This window comes from Acomys russatus, chromosome 5 (assembly GCF_903995435.1).
Source record: "Acomys russatus chromosome 5, mAcoRus1.1, whole genome shotgun sequence".
Lineage (NCBI taxonomy): Eukaryota > Metazoa > Chordata > Mammalia > Rodentia > Muridae > Acomys > Acomys russatus.
In genome coordinates this window covers 37,746,838-37,761,552 of record NC_067141.1, presented here as the reverse complement: position 1 = coordinate 37,761,552, position 14,715 = coordinate 37,746,838, and the positions used below count along the sequence as shown (strand labels likewise).

At 40.6% G+C, this 14,715-nt stretch overlaps 1 protein-coding gene across 2 annotated transcripts in view; it reads left to right on the top strand.

The window, feature by feature from the left end:
* The window catches only part of Pcsk5 (proprotein convertase subtilisin/kexin type 5), a 426,655-nt gene that overhangs the window by 242,290 nt on the left and 169,650 nt on the right, over positions 1–14,715 (top strand). The window lies entirely within an intron of this gene.

Below are 14,715 nucleotides of genomic sequence, written 5' to 3'. Positions count from 1 at the left end.
GTAACTCTGTGGTAGAGTGCTTGCCTAACATGTGCAAGACCCTGGGGTCTCACACGTGTGCATGTACTCTCCCCACCCCACCCCTCTGCTTCTCTCTCCCTCCCTTCCCCTCTCAAAGCAGATTTAAAACAGTGGTTGCATAGTTTGTCTGTTTTCTCTATACCAGATTAATTAGTTATTTGAAAAGAGTTATGGAAGTGGTTTTGTGGGGTTTGCCACATTCTTAATAACCAAATGGCCTTATCTGTGGTCTTTGCAGAAACAAGTCCAGGATCTGTACCTTTGCTTTTGCAGAATGTGAGAGCTGATAATAAACATGATGAACAGAATGAATCAAATAAAAGGCAGCTGAAAATGTAATGTGCAAAACATATAATCATAAGAGTCTATTTCCATTTGTACTCTATCCCCTGAAATAAAGATAAAGAATCAGAAATATGCTGTCAATAAGAAACTAACTAAATGACCTTAAACAAGCTAGAAATCTATGTAATGGCTAATAACTAATGTATTTTATATACACCACCCACAATCTTATAACAATAATAATACTTCATTTTCATATTGGAATGTTTAAATGTTACTTTGAATTCATTCTGCTAAATCTCACAAGTTCTCTTTAATTCCACATATATAGAAACTGATAAAAATCTGGAGAAAAAACTTTTACTAACTCTTTAGCTATTAATATGTCATTGAAGTTGTAAGCAGAAAACCTGGTTTGGCAATGTGCAAAAGCTTCCATGCTTAAGAGAAGGTTGACATCTCTGAAATTCCCTGAAGAAACTAAATTACTACTTCTAGAGAGAATGAGCTAATATCCCTGCTCAGTCTCAGCTTCCCTCTCAGCACAGGTGCTTGACTCTCCGTAAGAGTGGCAGAGCATGATATTTGGTAGTGAAGACTGATACCACAGGCTGCAATAAAAGCCATCAAGCTCTGGGCCCTGAAGTTTGAGAGTCATCAGCAGAGTCCTGCTCTGGTCTAAAATGTCTGAGGGCTAGAAAGTAGTGAAATGGATTTCCTGAACCACTGATTCTGAATCCAATTCCAAAATAAAATGGGAAGAATTTAAGCCAAGACACAATCCTATCAGAATACATTCACACACGTCATTGAGAGACTGTTTTGAAATCCAACATGCTTCTTCTTGTTTGAAGTTTCATATTCAAAAGCAAGAAACTCCTTCTTCGTGATGGTTTCAGAGCATGTACCACTCAGTGAGACAGCCGAGGATTAAATCTCAGTTTATAAACAATGTAGTATATGTGGTCAGCTTCGTACATGCTTAACCCACTTTACTGAGATAAACTTACATGAAGTGAAACTTCTGCTTTACATGTCGTGCTCATGCCTTTTGTCAGATATGCCATCAACACCATCAAGATCCTGGCAACTGCTGTTGTTCTACAATTTCTTATTCCCCTTCCCTGCTCCCTGTCCTGTAACCACACTGAACATCCATTTATCACTGGAAGTGATGTGGGCTGGCAGACTTTATATAAGTAGGATTAATTGAGTATGGCTTAGTTGAGTATGGCTTCTTTATTTCTAACATTTTCAGATACCTTTATTCCATTTAGTATGCCATGAGGCCATTTATTTGTACTGCTAAGTTGTATTATTTTGTGACTTTGTATTCTCCTTCATTTGCCAGCCCTAGCCCCACTACTTTATAGCAACAGTGTAAATATGTTCCCTGGATATTCCCAGTCTCATAATGTTTTGCTACTTTCTCCCCTCTGGGTTCTTGTTTTATATGTTCAGTGACTTTGGGTTGATGCTTCTGGATAAACGCTTAGACTCCTTGTTTGTGCTTTCCACTTTGCATGAGATGACTTGGGTTTGGAGAAGCAGTAAACAGACTCAGCGGTGTTTAAGAGAACAAAACCTGATTTGCTGATGAGTTATATCAATACCATGAGTCAGCAGCATGAATATATGCAATGGCAGGGGAGGAGACTTTGAGAGCTTTAGGGTCACAAATGGTAAGAGAACCAAAACTTGTCATAAATTGTGTCTTCACTTGTTAGGTCAAACAAGTGCCTCCTCTGGTTGTCTTTCCTTGGCATGGGAGTAGAGGAGACTGCTTTGTTAAAATTGTAGTTGGGGGCAAGGAGGATTAAAGGGCCCAGAGTACAAAGAAAAGGCAGGCATGCTAACAATAAGGAAAATAACTTACAGAAAGCAGAGAGCAAAGCTACTTGAATCATAAAGTGAGGAGTTCTTTTTTGATTTGAAGTTCGTTTTTGAGCCATTCGGTGACTCAATAAAATGAGTTGGGTAATAGCAATGACTTCCAAGCAAGCTGATTCTAGATACTAATCTGATGACAGTTTTATTTCCTAAATTATTGGGACAAATTCATTGGTTCTATGAAATGTCCTGCAAAATGGCATGTACATAGCAAATGGGCAGATTCCATGGCAGTGAATTTGACAGTGATTTTGTGCTCTTGACCTTAAGACCTCTGACATTTAGAGAAAAAAAAATGGTGTCCCCTCTTAGATTCATTCAAAATGAGGGCAGTTACAGACTTAGGATACATAATGATCTCAGCCAGATCTTTTTGTTGTTATTGTTTTAAAGGATACTTTTTGAGATGAGTTTTCAGTAAGCCCACAGAAAAGGCCATGGTAAAAGATTGCTTTTATAAAAATGGCAGGCCAGATTCTATGCATTGAGAAGGCTGCACAGATTTCCTTTGACAAAAATATTTTTAGTTCTTGCTACTCTTAAGCACAGCCTCCAGAAATCACTTAACATCCAGCGCCTGAATTTCTATCTTAACATACAGCTATAGCCTTTGGGTTTGCCAGATGATTTTTGTAAATACTTTTTTAAATGGGTAATTTTGGTTCAAATCTTGAGTTGCTATAAAATTGCTAGGCAGATAGATTGATAAATGTAGAATTTATGATTACTCTGAATTATACATGTGTTTATGTGTATTGAAACCTGCAGGGGCTGCATTGTATGTGCTTTTGTTTGTTTGTTTGTTTGTTTGTTTGTTTAATCTAATAGTTTTGTCTAGATACCTTCAGAGCCCAACCTTTGTGTCCAGCTTTGCTCCACAGTCCAAAGTATGTATCCTGGAAACCAAAAATCTTCACTGTGTTCCAGCCACATACCACTTGACATCCCAGGACATAACTTAAGTGTCAGAAATGTCCTATGAATATTCAGCAGGGATGCCCCATTGGTCATACAGGTTGTACACCTGCAAAAAAGAAGTCAGACTGCCTTATAGAGTAGGAACGGAATCCTGGCCTAGAATCCCCCCTCCAAGCCACGTACATTAGAGTGAGAACTATTTCCTTGCTCCATCACTCACACTAGCCTTCCCTTTGCTTTAATCTTGACTTTCTCAGAATCTGCTCTTCAGTAGAGAAACCCAGTGTTACTAACTGACAGCTAGTTCATCACTGCCTCTATCACTGGCTCTCCACAGAGCTTTAAAAAACCAGCTTCTTTTTCCAGGTGAAAGCAAGTGCCACTCTCCTTACATTTTGTATACATTTGCCCTTCTATACAATCAAATGAGACCAACACTTCATTAATTTATATGATAATTATTTCATTTGAGGTCCAGTAGAGTCACATTTCTACTTGGGCCAAGAGTCCTTAGAAACAGCACCATGTGTAGCTACAAGAAGTTGGGGCAGGAGAGAAAGGGCTCTGTTTGAAGTTTTCATGGGTCTCATCAAGCTTTCTTGAGCGAGTCTTCCCTACAGATAATATTTTCTACATAAAGTGATGCTAACACAGATAGAGTGCTAAACATGGAGGGGAAACAAGGAAAGCAGGGAAAATGCTTTTGCTGAAATTAATATGTGCCTGTGTTTAGACTCTGGCATCCATGTCCCAGGCACACTCACACATAGTCCATCCGGGTTAAGAGCTGTAACTTGTTGTGTCCACACTGGGACAGTAATCTGGGCACTGTCAGGGTTGGATCACAAATGAACAAGAGGCAGAAGACCCTACAAGAGCCTCTTTTCAAAATTATGCCATAGGTCATCTTTTCTAGGCATTAGAGAGATTGATACTGGTGCCTGTGTCTTTAACAAGGACCAAATCCCAAGTCATAAAGAAATCCTGAAGATTAGTCCTCTGCTCGTTCTATGCATGACTTCCTATGGCCACTTCAGCTAGCTGGCAGGATGTCGTAACATGCCAGGCAGTCACGCCGCAGAATCCATGTGGATACATCTGCTGTGAAATAAGTAGTTCCAGACTTCTGTTTCCCTTCAACTATCAATTCAAACTCCTTACACGTGTTCATGTCTTGCTAGCTTGTGGCATTTCAAAGCAATTAAACTTCCATCGCACATCTCAGTAATGGCTACAACAGACTTCATTTTATAGAGTTGCACCACAAGAGATGCTATGCACTAAATTTCCCGTTATCCTCAAAAGAGCCAAAAGGAAGGGTATCATAATTGTTCACAAGTGAGAAATTGCTCCTTGGCACTTGGTGTCTATCTTGCATCTGTGCATGCCTGCTTAGATCTAATGAAAAGAAAGACTGTCCCAAGTATGATTATAAAATAAGTATCTTTTCCAGATGAACCTCTTCACATGCAGGGAAAATCCTGGTAGAAATGGCTGAAGAAGGTCATTTCTCAGCAAGAATTGGGGAAGGCATGATGGGCCAGATGTTAGACTGCTTTCCAAGCCTCACATATTTCATTTTCTGTGTGTGATATTTTAATGAGTTTTGGAGAAGAGAGCAGTTTCTATGTAGTTCACTCAGTTATTTGAGTAACTTAGTTGGAAGAAATATGGTGTGTTCATAGGCAAAATAACCAGCACATTCTGAAGACTTAACTGTGGGGTCCATGCCTTTGCACATGTTCATTTAATAGCCATGAAAATTAGTTTCTTCTGCAAAATATGAACAACATATCCTGTTAATAGGATTGTTAAGATTTTATTAGCTGGCACACAATAAAATACATATGTTACATAATATTCCCCTCTCGTTTAGAATTTCATCAGTGTATATATTTTTTCTCTACTTTTTATTTTATGTATATGGATATTTTCTCTGCATGTATGTCTGTTCACCATGTGCATGCCTGTTACCCTCAGAGGCCAGAAGAGGGCATCAAGTACTCTAGGACTGACAGGTGAAAGCCACCACATAGGTGCTGGGGACTGGACCTAAGTCTTTCGTAAGAGCAGCCAGTGTTCTTTGTTGCTGAACTACCTCTCAGCCCAGGGTATTATTATTTTTAAGAAGCAGGCTTGATGCATAAAATTCTTCAACTATCAAGGCAGTGCGATAACTCAGCACAATTCCTGCATCACTTTTGTACGGGGTCTTTTTTATTATTCTTCTTCAGGAAAGCTCAATTTTATCCTAATAACTTATATCCTAATAATAACTATCCCCTTCAGTAATATACATCTACAGAAGGAATCATCTAGGCTTGAAGTGGAAGAAATAATACATACACAAGCTAATTCATAGTCCCTTATAATGTTTTTCAGAAGAGAATCAACAGTATTCAGTGTAGTGCCTACTAAAAAAGATTGGCACTGTATATTGTGCTGCCCACTCTAATGTCTTCTGCTTTGGGCTGAGGGTAAGGACATTGGTGACTCATGCTCTGTGGTGGCAATGCCTGTTTACCCAGACTAACGCTAAAGAGGTGGCCCTCCATGCCACAGGCTAAGCATCACTAAAACGTTTTAGAAATACAAATTGGGGTGCTTGAGGACTAGCATATCTCAAGTGTGTGTGTGTGTGTGTGTGTGTGTGTGTGTGTGTGTGTGTGTGTGTGTGCATGCGCACATGCACACATGCGCGCACACCTGCCTGTGTGTAAAACCCCCTCTCAAAGTGTTATGTTGTCCTACAGTTTGATAAGGAACTTTCTCTAAACACCTCATCCTTCTCAGTTGTCTGTCAGCTCAGAGTCTTGCACAGGCTCTGCCAGCTGGAACCTGATCCTCTGTTTCAAATGTCACCTTACTCTTCTTAAAAGAGAAGAAGTACTACGGTTACATTGCTGCCATGTTCTATCCTTCCTTACACAACTAGAATGCTCCAATAGCCTGAACAAGATGCTCCTCTGCTCTGATTGCCTACTTGCCTGCATCCATTCCCTGCACTGTGAACAGGCTCTGTAGATGTCTTACTGACCATAGTCTCCTGCCTTCCTCATGCTGCTGCTCTTGCAAGTCTGCCTGATAGCTTTTTCATGGACCCCACCCCCACCCCCACCCCCTTTAACCATAGACATTCCTGAGAGCTCCAGAGGACAGTTCTTTGAGAGCTCAGAGGGGAAGACTCTTCCCCTCCCCCCTCTCCCTTCCCCTCCTCCTGGCCTTTCCTCCCATCCCCTTTCCCTTACTTCCCCCCTTGTTTCCACCCCACTACTTTTGTTGTCTTTCCCAGTTGGATTTTGTTTTGTTTCCCACTTTGTTACAAGGGCTGTCCTTAAACTCAAAGACCTGTAGAGGAAAGGAATGGTCCTCAGAAGAGCAGCAAAGGAGGTAAGCTAGCTGAGGATCCTAGCTGTGGGGAGTGAGTTCTTCCATCAGTGAGGGCTTGGAGCCAGGTGAGCCAAAGGATCCGCTCATGGATGGGATGACCAGATCTCAGCATTTTTCACTACTGAGTGAGACATCACTGTGTCAGTTGCTCAACTCTCACACCAGGAAGAAATAGTCTGGGGACAAGACATGTGCCCAGTACAGCTTTCCCTTAGCCTTGGATCACAGGCCCTTGGAGTACATCATTGTATTTTCATTCAAACAAGCAGAACTATCATGCCCTAAGCTACACTGGATCTCCCCAAACTGACAAAATAGTTTCCCCATCTCTGCTTTAAAAATATCTCATCCCCTCAGAGAAGTTATGTGCTTATGACAACCATCTTTGTAGTAAATGAATGAAAACTGGGCAGAAAAAATAATAATAATTTGACCCTTATTCTTTACATATAGAGAGTTCTGCAAGTTAAACAGTAAGTATGTTTTATATATGCATCTATAATAAGCTGTGTATATGTGTATATACACATATATGCATAATGTGTAGAAGAAAGGCCAGAATGTTTTCTAAACTCTAACTATTCATCTCTACAATGATGAGACCATCTGACCACCTACAGCTGCTAAGCAAGCCCATCCCAAGAGGAGCTTTGTAGTGGAGCCCCAGCAGACAACTAAGTATCTGGAAAGCTTCCACATGCAAGCTGTCAGTAGCACTGGTGATGGCTGGCATGTCTGGAGTTGTTACTAGAGCCTTAGATTTCATGAAGAACCAAGGAAAAACAAAAGCAAACCATGTCCCAGTGTGCAGGTTTCAGCTGCTCTGTTGCCCCACCCCCACTGAAGACTGTGTTTTGCACCATGGAGCAGAAGATGTTGGAACCGTACATCCACTTCTCTGAGAAGCTCATGACACTATATCACATGGAGTCTGTGATTTAGACCTTGAGTGGATGTCAGAGAAGGAGAGGAGACAAAGAAAGTCATGGTGATGCTGAAAGAATGTGTCCCAGATGTTCAGCTGTGGCACTTCAACATCAGGACCGTGAAGAGCGTCACTCACCGTCTTCTTTTGCTCAAAACATACATGTGATGCTTTCGTATTCTACCATTCATTTTTGTTTGATGAGAGCAGTAATTTGGTGTTGACATTACTCACATGGGGCACAGTGGCTTAAGACAGTGCCCCAGATCCTCTTCATTGCCAGCCTCCATCTCCTTTCTGACAGTTGATACTGTGTGATTAATGGCTGCAAGAAATTCTCCTTAGTGGGGGCAGCTCATCAGAGAAGGAGGTTTAGAACATTGAGGGTCAAAGATCCCAAAGGTGCTAGGACTACAACAGCTGCCAGCAGCTCTTTGATCTTTGGTTCAGATTTTTACTCCCCTCCCCCAAAACACATATAGATCAAGCAGCACCCCCTCAAGCCAGGAATTTTATTCTGGTAGCTTCCTTACACATAAATTGATTGATGGTAGTTGACATCCAACAGTCATGGGTGAGCTTCATTTCTCCCATGGTGGGGTCCTCTCCACTGTTCCTTGTGATGTTTCCACTTCCCCTATCCCCTGCTGACAACTCTTTTCCAATCCTCCAATTCTGGAGGTTCTGCCTTCATCCCTGAGCCAAAGAACATCATGTCTGCCTCATTGCTTACTTAGCCAGAAGGTTCAGTCCTGGCTTCTGCGTCTAACTAAAGCCTATGCATCCATCAAAGCACAGACAGATGCTTTCTACTTAGTTTACCTCATGACTGTGTATGACTGATGTGTAATGTACGTACGTACCTATGTGTGTATGTACTGATGCTGTCTTAGCAGCAGTAGAGAGTTTACCACACACAGGATTTGGCAACTTCCTTTACAGCCATTGTCTTTTTAATGGTTTCTTACTCTTTTGACATAATTTCATACTTGCAGTAATTATACACTTTGATGCTTTTCATTGTTTTTCATTATATCTTGGCATTATTACCTTGCCTCATGGTTGACTGAGAACACAAATCATTTTCTGTTTCTTTTGGGTGCTCTGCAACTGGGGTGATGTTAAATAGACAGTAGATTTCCACAACCCATCTAAGTGATATGATAACTAATTAGGTCAATTATAGCTTATGCAGGCTCAGTGTACCTTATCCTTAGGATTAGAGGGGTTTGGGATTTGGAGGTACTTGCATATGTGTAATGTAGTTTCATGGGAGAAGACCCAAGTGTAACAGGACTTGAATGTACTTGTATACATCACCATAGTGTCCCTGCTTTCTGACTGCAACTTATTGCATAAGGCACATGTGGAATTTCTCACCAACGCCATGTCACTTCTACAAAAATTCTGATTTGGGGGCTGAATTCCAGATTTGAGAGTTAATTAAGCATGTTAATGCTAAGTATGTTAGATTAAGTACATTCATTTTGTATTGCTGAAGTGCATTGAAGTCAACACTTGCAAACAGTCAAATACTCACAGGCATTTGTGCCATTTCTGTACCTTAATGACTGTGCTCAGCTTAGCAAGATTAATTTTGGTTCAGGATGCTAAGTGATGGATGGTGAGAGATGGGAGCTCCCCTCCTCAACAGCAGTTCCTAGTCTGTCCAAAACTGATGTACTTCCCAGGACACTGAACTTTTTATTTTAAAGTCAAGATAGAAGCCAGAAATGGTGATGTATGTCTTGAATCCCAGCACTTAGGAAGCAGAAAAAAGTTCAAGGCCATTATGATCTACAGAGCAAGTTCCAGAACAGCCAGGGCCACACAGAGAAACCCTGCCTCAAATGATGATGATGATGATGGTGATGATGATGATGGTGATGATGATGATGATCATGGCGACCACGATGACCACGACGACGATGAAGAAAAGAAGGAGGAGGAGGAGGTGGAGGAGGAAGAGGAGAAGGAGAAGAAGAAGAAGAAGAAGAAGAAGAAGAAGAGACAAGAAGAAAGAGAAGAGAAGAAGAAGAAGAAGAAGAAGAAGAAAGAAGAAGAAGAAGAAGAAGAAGAGAAGAAAGAGAAGAAGAAGAAGAAGAAGAAGAAGAAGAAGAAGAAGAAGAAGAAGAAGAAGAAGAAGAAGAAGAAGAAGAAGAAGAAGAAGAAGAAGAAGAAAGAAAGAAAAGATATAGTCAAGATACTCCTGAGCCAACCCGGACATTTAGTCCCTTTGGAGCCCTGGGCTGGAGTGAGTCCTCTCAGGCCTCACTGCACCTTCCTGTTAGATTTCAATGACACCCACGGATAGATGCCACTCACTCTATTTGCACTATCCCTCTGTCACAGGCAAATTATTAAATTTCTCCCAGGCTCCTATCGGCATCTCTGTATGTTAGATACTTGCTGTGTTTTGTGCCCTGGTTACCACAGAGCATTTTTGCACATCTGACAGCTGGTAGCAGAAAAGCTCTCAATCACTTCAAAAAGCTCAAAAACTTACAAACAAAAAAAATACTTTTTCTAAAAAATATTGTGCCTCTTGTGTTCAGAAACTTCATTTACTCTTCCTCCCTGCTGAACTTCCTAGCTTTCTTTAAACTGTGGTTTTGAAGGCTGCTAGGGAGAGCCATTGCCTAAATTAGCAGCACCTGTTTTTTAATCCCATGATCACTCACTTGCACACATGGCGATTAGCTTCTCTCAGCACCTCTGCTCTCATCAGAACATGGAAATGCACCTGCCTGAGAGTAGGCTCAATCTTCCTGACTTCCCTGGTCTGTCTCACTGTTTCAAGCCAGTAAGCCTTTGGATAACTCTGAAGTAAAACTCACTGTGCTTCCAGAGCTAGACGGTCATGTTTTTGGCAAGCTGAGCTGCTTGTGAGAGGTCGTTTTATGAATTCTCCACCTCTGCCTTATGCATACAAAGGGATAAATGGGCACGCAGTCCAACAGGACACATGCAAGTGATGCGAGTTATTCAGCCCTCACGTCCCACACATACTAGGGAGGATCTGGCCCTTCCTCACACTACTAAAAAAAAAATGAATTTATTTTCTGAAATACACTCAGGCAGCTTTGTTCCAGGATCTTTAAGGAGTTTTATACACATGCCCTGTTCCCTCGATGTCTTTATAATAATTGCTTTTGAGTGTTAACTATTGTTGTGTTGGAAATGGACATTTGTTAGCCCTACTTATTGAAATGGAAGTTTCTGGTTGGGATCCCTAGCTATATCCATGTTAATAATAGCCCGCTTACAAAATTTTGTTTCCTGCGCAAAATGAGTTCTACTTGATCTTGTGAAATTATTCTCAGGCTTAAATTTTGTTCAGAGTTTGGCATGAGATACATGATAAGTAAGTTTCCTTTAACAGTGGAATGGCCCTGCCACAGGCAGCTGTTTGCACAAGGCACTTGCCACCATGGTAAGTGTGTAAACTGTCTACCTTGACTCTTAAGTAAATTTCAAAAGTTATTGAAGAAACACAATTCCTCCTTCTCATGATAGTCTTCTAACAAATGTGCCTGACACTGGTGAGGCAACAGCTCTGCCTGTGCTATTTGTTCACCCCCTGAGTATTTACATAAACCGGACACCCTGCAGCCTGGAGAAAGCCATCCTGGGCTCCATGACTCCTCAATGGAGATGGACAGGCAAGTAAGAACACAACTCAGGTTGCTGTTCTTTTTTTTTTTCAGCATTTATTTTCTACTTCAGGTGATTTTGAATGTGCAATTTTTACATTATATTTAAAAAATCATTATTGTTTCCAAGCTTCTCAGTGTTATTTCCCCTATTGACACTACATTTTTTTTATTTGTGTGTTTTATTGGGTTTTTTTTTTTTTTTGAGACAGATTCTCTTTGTAGCTTTTGCTGTCCTGGAACCCTGTGGACCAGGCTGCCCTCACACTAAGAGAGCCGCCTGCCTCTGCCTCCAAGTGCTGGGATGAAAGGCGTGTGCCGCCACCTTTTGGCCTGACATCACATTTTCGAACAGCTTATCTGTCCAGTACATTCACTGTCTAATTATTTCCTCGTCCGTATTTACCAACAAAACAGATAATGGCCTGTCAGGCTACATGGAGTTGACATATTGCCAACAAGAAAAATTAATAGATAAAAGAATTAACATCATCTTTTTCTTCAGTTGTGTATCACTTTCTTAGATTTACAATTCTGAGTATTTCAAAATACTAAAAATCTCCATTACCGACTCAATGACTTTCATTGGTCTATTCCAGTTTCCACGTTTATTGACACTAGTCTAATGTTTTGTTTTTCTGTTGAGCTATGTCTCCTCAGCCTTTTTCTTTACCATCTATTTTGAGTGTTTCATGAACAGACCACGCACATAGAGGGTAGGAATGGAATTGAAGCAAAAACAAATGTATGTATAGCCTTCTACTTAACTCTAATTTATAACTTTTCTACTTACCTCAAGAGGCTGCCTAACAGGCTTGGAGTGTTGGTAATAGTCGATGCCCCTTGTTGGCCATTTATCCTCAAATGGGTGTTAGCTGGACAGATATGAGGTCGGGGCATGCAGAAGAGCAGAGTAAATGTAGCCAGAAGGGCTCAAGTGACCTTCCAGAGCCTTGCTCCTCCCCTTCCGACCCTCTACCAATCAAACCTCCAGTCTTATTACTGTGTAAGTGCTTATTACTTATTAAAATATAAATTGGGATGCTTTAAAACCAGAGGTATGGCAGATACTCGACAGAGGTAGAAGACTTAGCATATCACTATTAATAAAAATTCAGCTTCCCCAGGCGAAGAAAATACCTTAGCATATGTGTAATAAAAGGATATCAGATCTATAGGCAGTGGTTAAATAAGGGGGCAGAAGTCACAAAAGATCTCCATCACTTCATTTCCTTAGGCCTCACCTTCTCTTGAGTTCTTTCCAAGGAAAATCTTGTTGGTAAGAATGTAGTAATAGTTGTCCATATTTATGGGATGAGTGTAGTACTTTAGTACATGCATATAGTGAGTATGAAGGAAATCAGGGTAACAAATTTTTCTATCTCCTTATCATCTTTATGTTGGGAGGGCCTGCCCCCCTGCACCCACAAAATACACCATAGGTTAGTATCACCTGGAGTCCTTGACTATGGGCCACAATACTAGAATTAAAATCTCCACTTAGTTGTTTACCACCCATTCTCACCATCCCTGCCCTTATCTTGCACTTGCATTCCCATCTGGTATTTCTCTTATATTCAAAGGTCCTCTTTCTCTTTATAATGACTTTATATAATATTATGAAACTGAAACAAAGTATCAGAATTGTTCACAGGAATTGCCAGTTTGGTTGTGGTTGCTAATGACTTCATTTGTTTGTATTCTTTCCTTGGTATACTTAAGATATTTACTAAAGAAGAATATTTTAATAAAAATTTATAATCCTACATGTTTTCTTGCTATGCCAAAGTAGAATTTGTATTTATATATTTGGTATGGCTGGTCAGGCTCAGCACCTGATAACAAAATAATGTGTAGGTTTTCTCACCTGGGATCTTTTATACTATTCAATGAGCCATGGCACAATCCATCATAATATCCTAAAACAAGAAAGTTGTGGATAAATATTTTATTTTGCGTTAGGTCTCAAACCCAGCACAAATGGATGAGGTGACTATTTAACTAACATATCAAAGTGGATCTGGCCCCTGCTAGGTTCTCCCTGCATCTCTCAGTCACTGCCTATTACAGGGCACTCGCTCCAGGCTGGCATACCCCGACCCCTAACCTCTTCCACCCAGGTGTTAGAGCTGGACTGCTCTTCCTCCACCTGCCCTTCCCTATATAATGCAGCCATTTGGTTATCTGGTCTTTTTGTCTATTCTCTTGGCCCATGCTGTCCCTCTTGGTTGGCAACTGTTTGCCCGCCCTCACCTCACATGGCTCACGGTCATGTCCATCTGGAAGAGTCCAGATGCCTCTGCCTCTGGCTATTCTCTCTGTTTTATCTACAGTAAACTTTCTCCTATGCCATACCTAGGAGCAGAAATGTCCTTTTCTTTTTTCTTTCTTTTTGTCATTCATCCTGTTTACTAAGTAGTATATGATTGATGTCAAACAACATGAATCTAACTATCGCTGAGTTCTGACACAGATTTTCTTTTTTATGTGTTCTAATTTCCAAAGTTCTCATGAAACCTGTAAAGAAACATCAGACCACATCCTCCATTAAGCATCTTGCAATGAAGCTGGAGTCCAGGGACACATAACAGCCGATGAGTTAATCATCAGTTAAGTCAGTGATACACTTTTAAAGCCCTTTGCCCTGTGCAGTGCCTGTCACACAAGAACTCCGAAAAATGGAGGATGGACCGAAAGATGGGGGGAAGTGGAGTAGATAGAGGGATCATGGAGTGGAGAGTGGACTGAGGGGTGAGCAGAAGGGCAAGCGGGTTCACAAGTTATAGGACTACAAAGAAGACTGCTGGACAACCCTGTTTGGATTTTGGTTACTCTCTTGACTTTTTATTGATCCAAGAATTCAAGAAGTAGATGGACCGGCTAGATGTTCAGGAGCTCTGAGAGTTCCTGGGGCTTTGTTCTGTGCAAAGGAGGAATGAGGAAAGTTAGGCCAAGGGCTTGATATAGGAAAAGTCAGGGTGGCTTTCACCACACTGGAACAGAGGGGCTTCCATGGAAGCAAGGCTCAATGAGGGGCATACTTTCAAATCTGCACAGCATGGTCTCCTAAAGTGTTATGGATGTTAAGCAACCCATAGACGTGGGCTACTATGGGAATTTCTGCATAAAATAGTTAGTACAATGATTTTTTTTTAAATGATATAGGATAACTCAGAAGTCTAACTTCATGTTTACTATACAGATAGGAGTGTAGTTTCATACAAAAATCAAGATTTTATGTAGTCAACAGGCATTTCAAAGTATTTTTAAAGGGCACTGAACATGTAGAATTTGCTGCACCATCAGTAAAATAATTCTGCAGTTAACTGACATTTCGGAGACAGTTACATCAAATTCATCTCTAGATCAGCTCATATTCTAATTGAAAACTAATGGATTTGAAGACAAGAAGCCAGTATAAAAGTCTACAAGCCTCCAAATATTTTATGCATATAATTTAATGAATCTTTTATAGGCTAAAAGAAAGATAATTATTTATGCCTTTCGGGTATATAACCTAATTACTAGATATGTCAAAAATTGATATTTCCTGTATATGAGTAGTTCTACTTACATTGAGAAATTGTGTACATTATCATTTTTCTTTAAAGTCATTAGTAATTTTATCTTGTA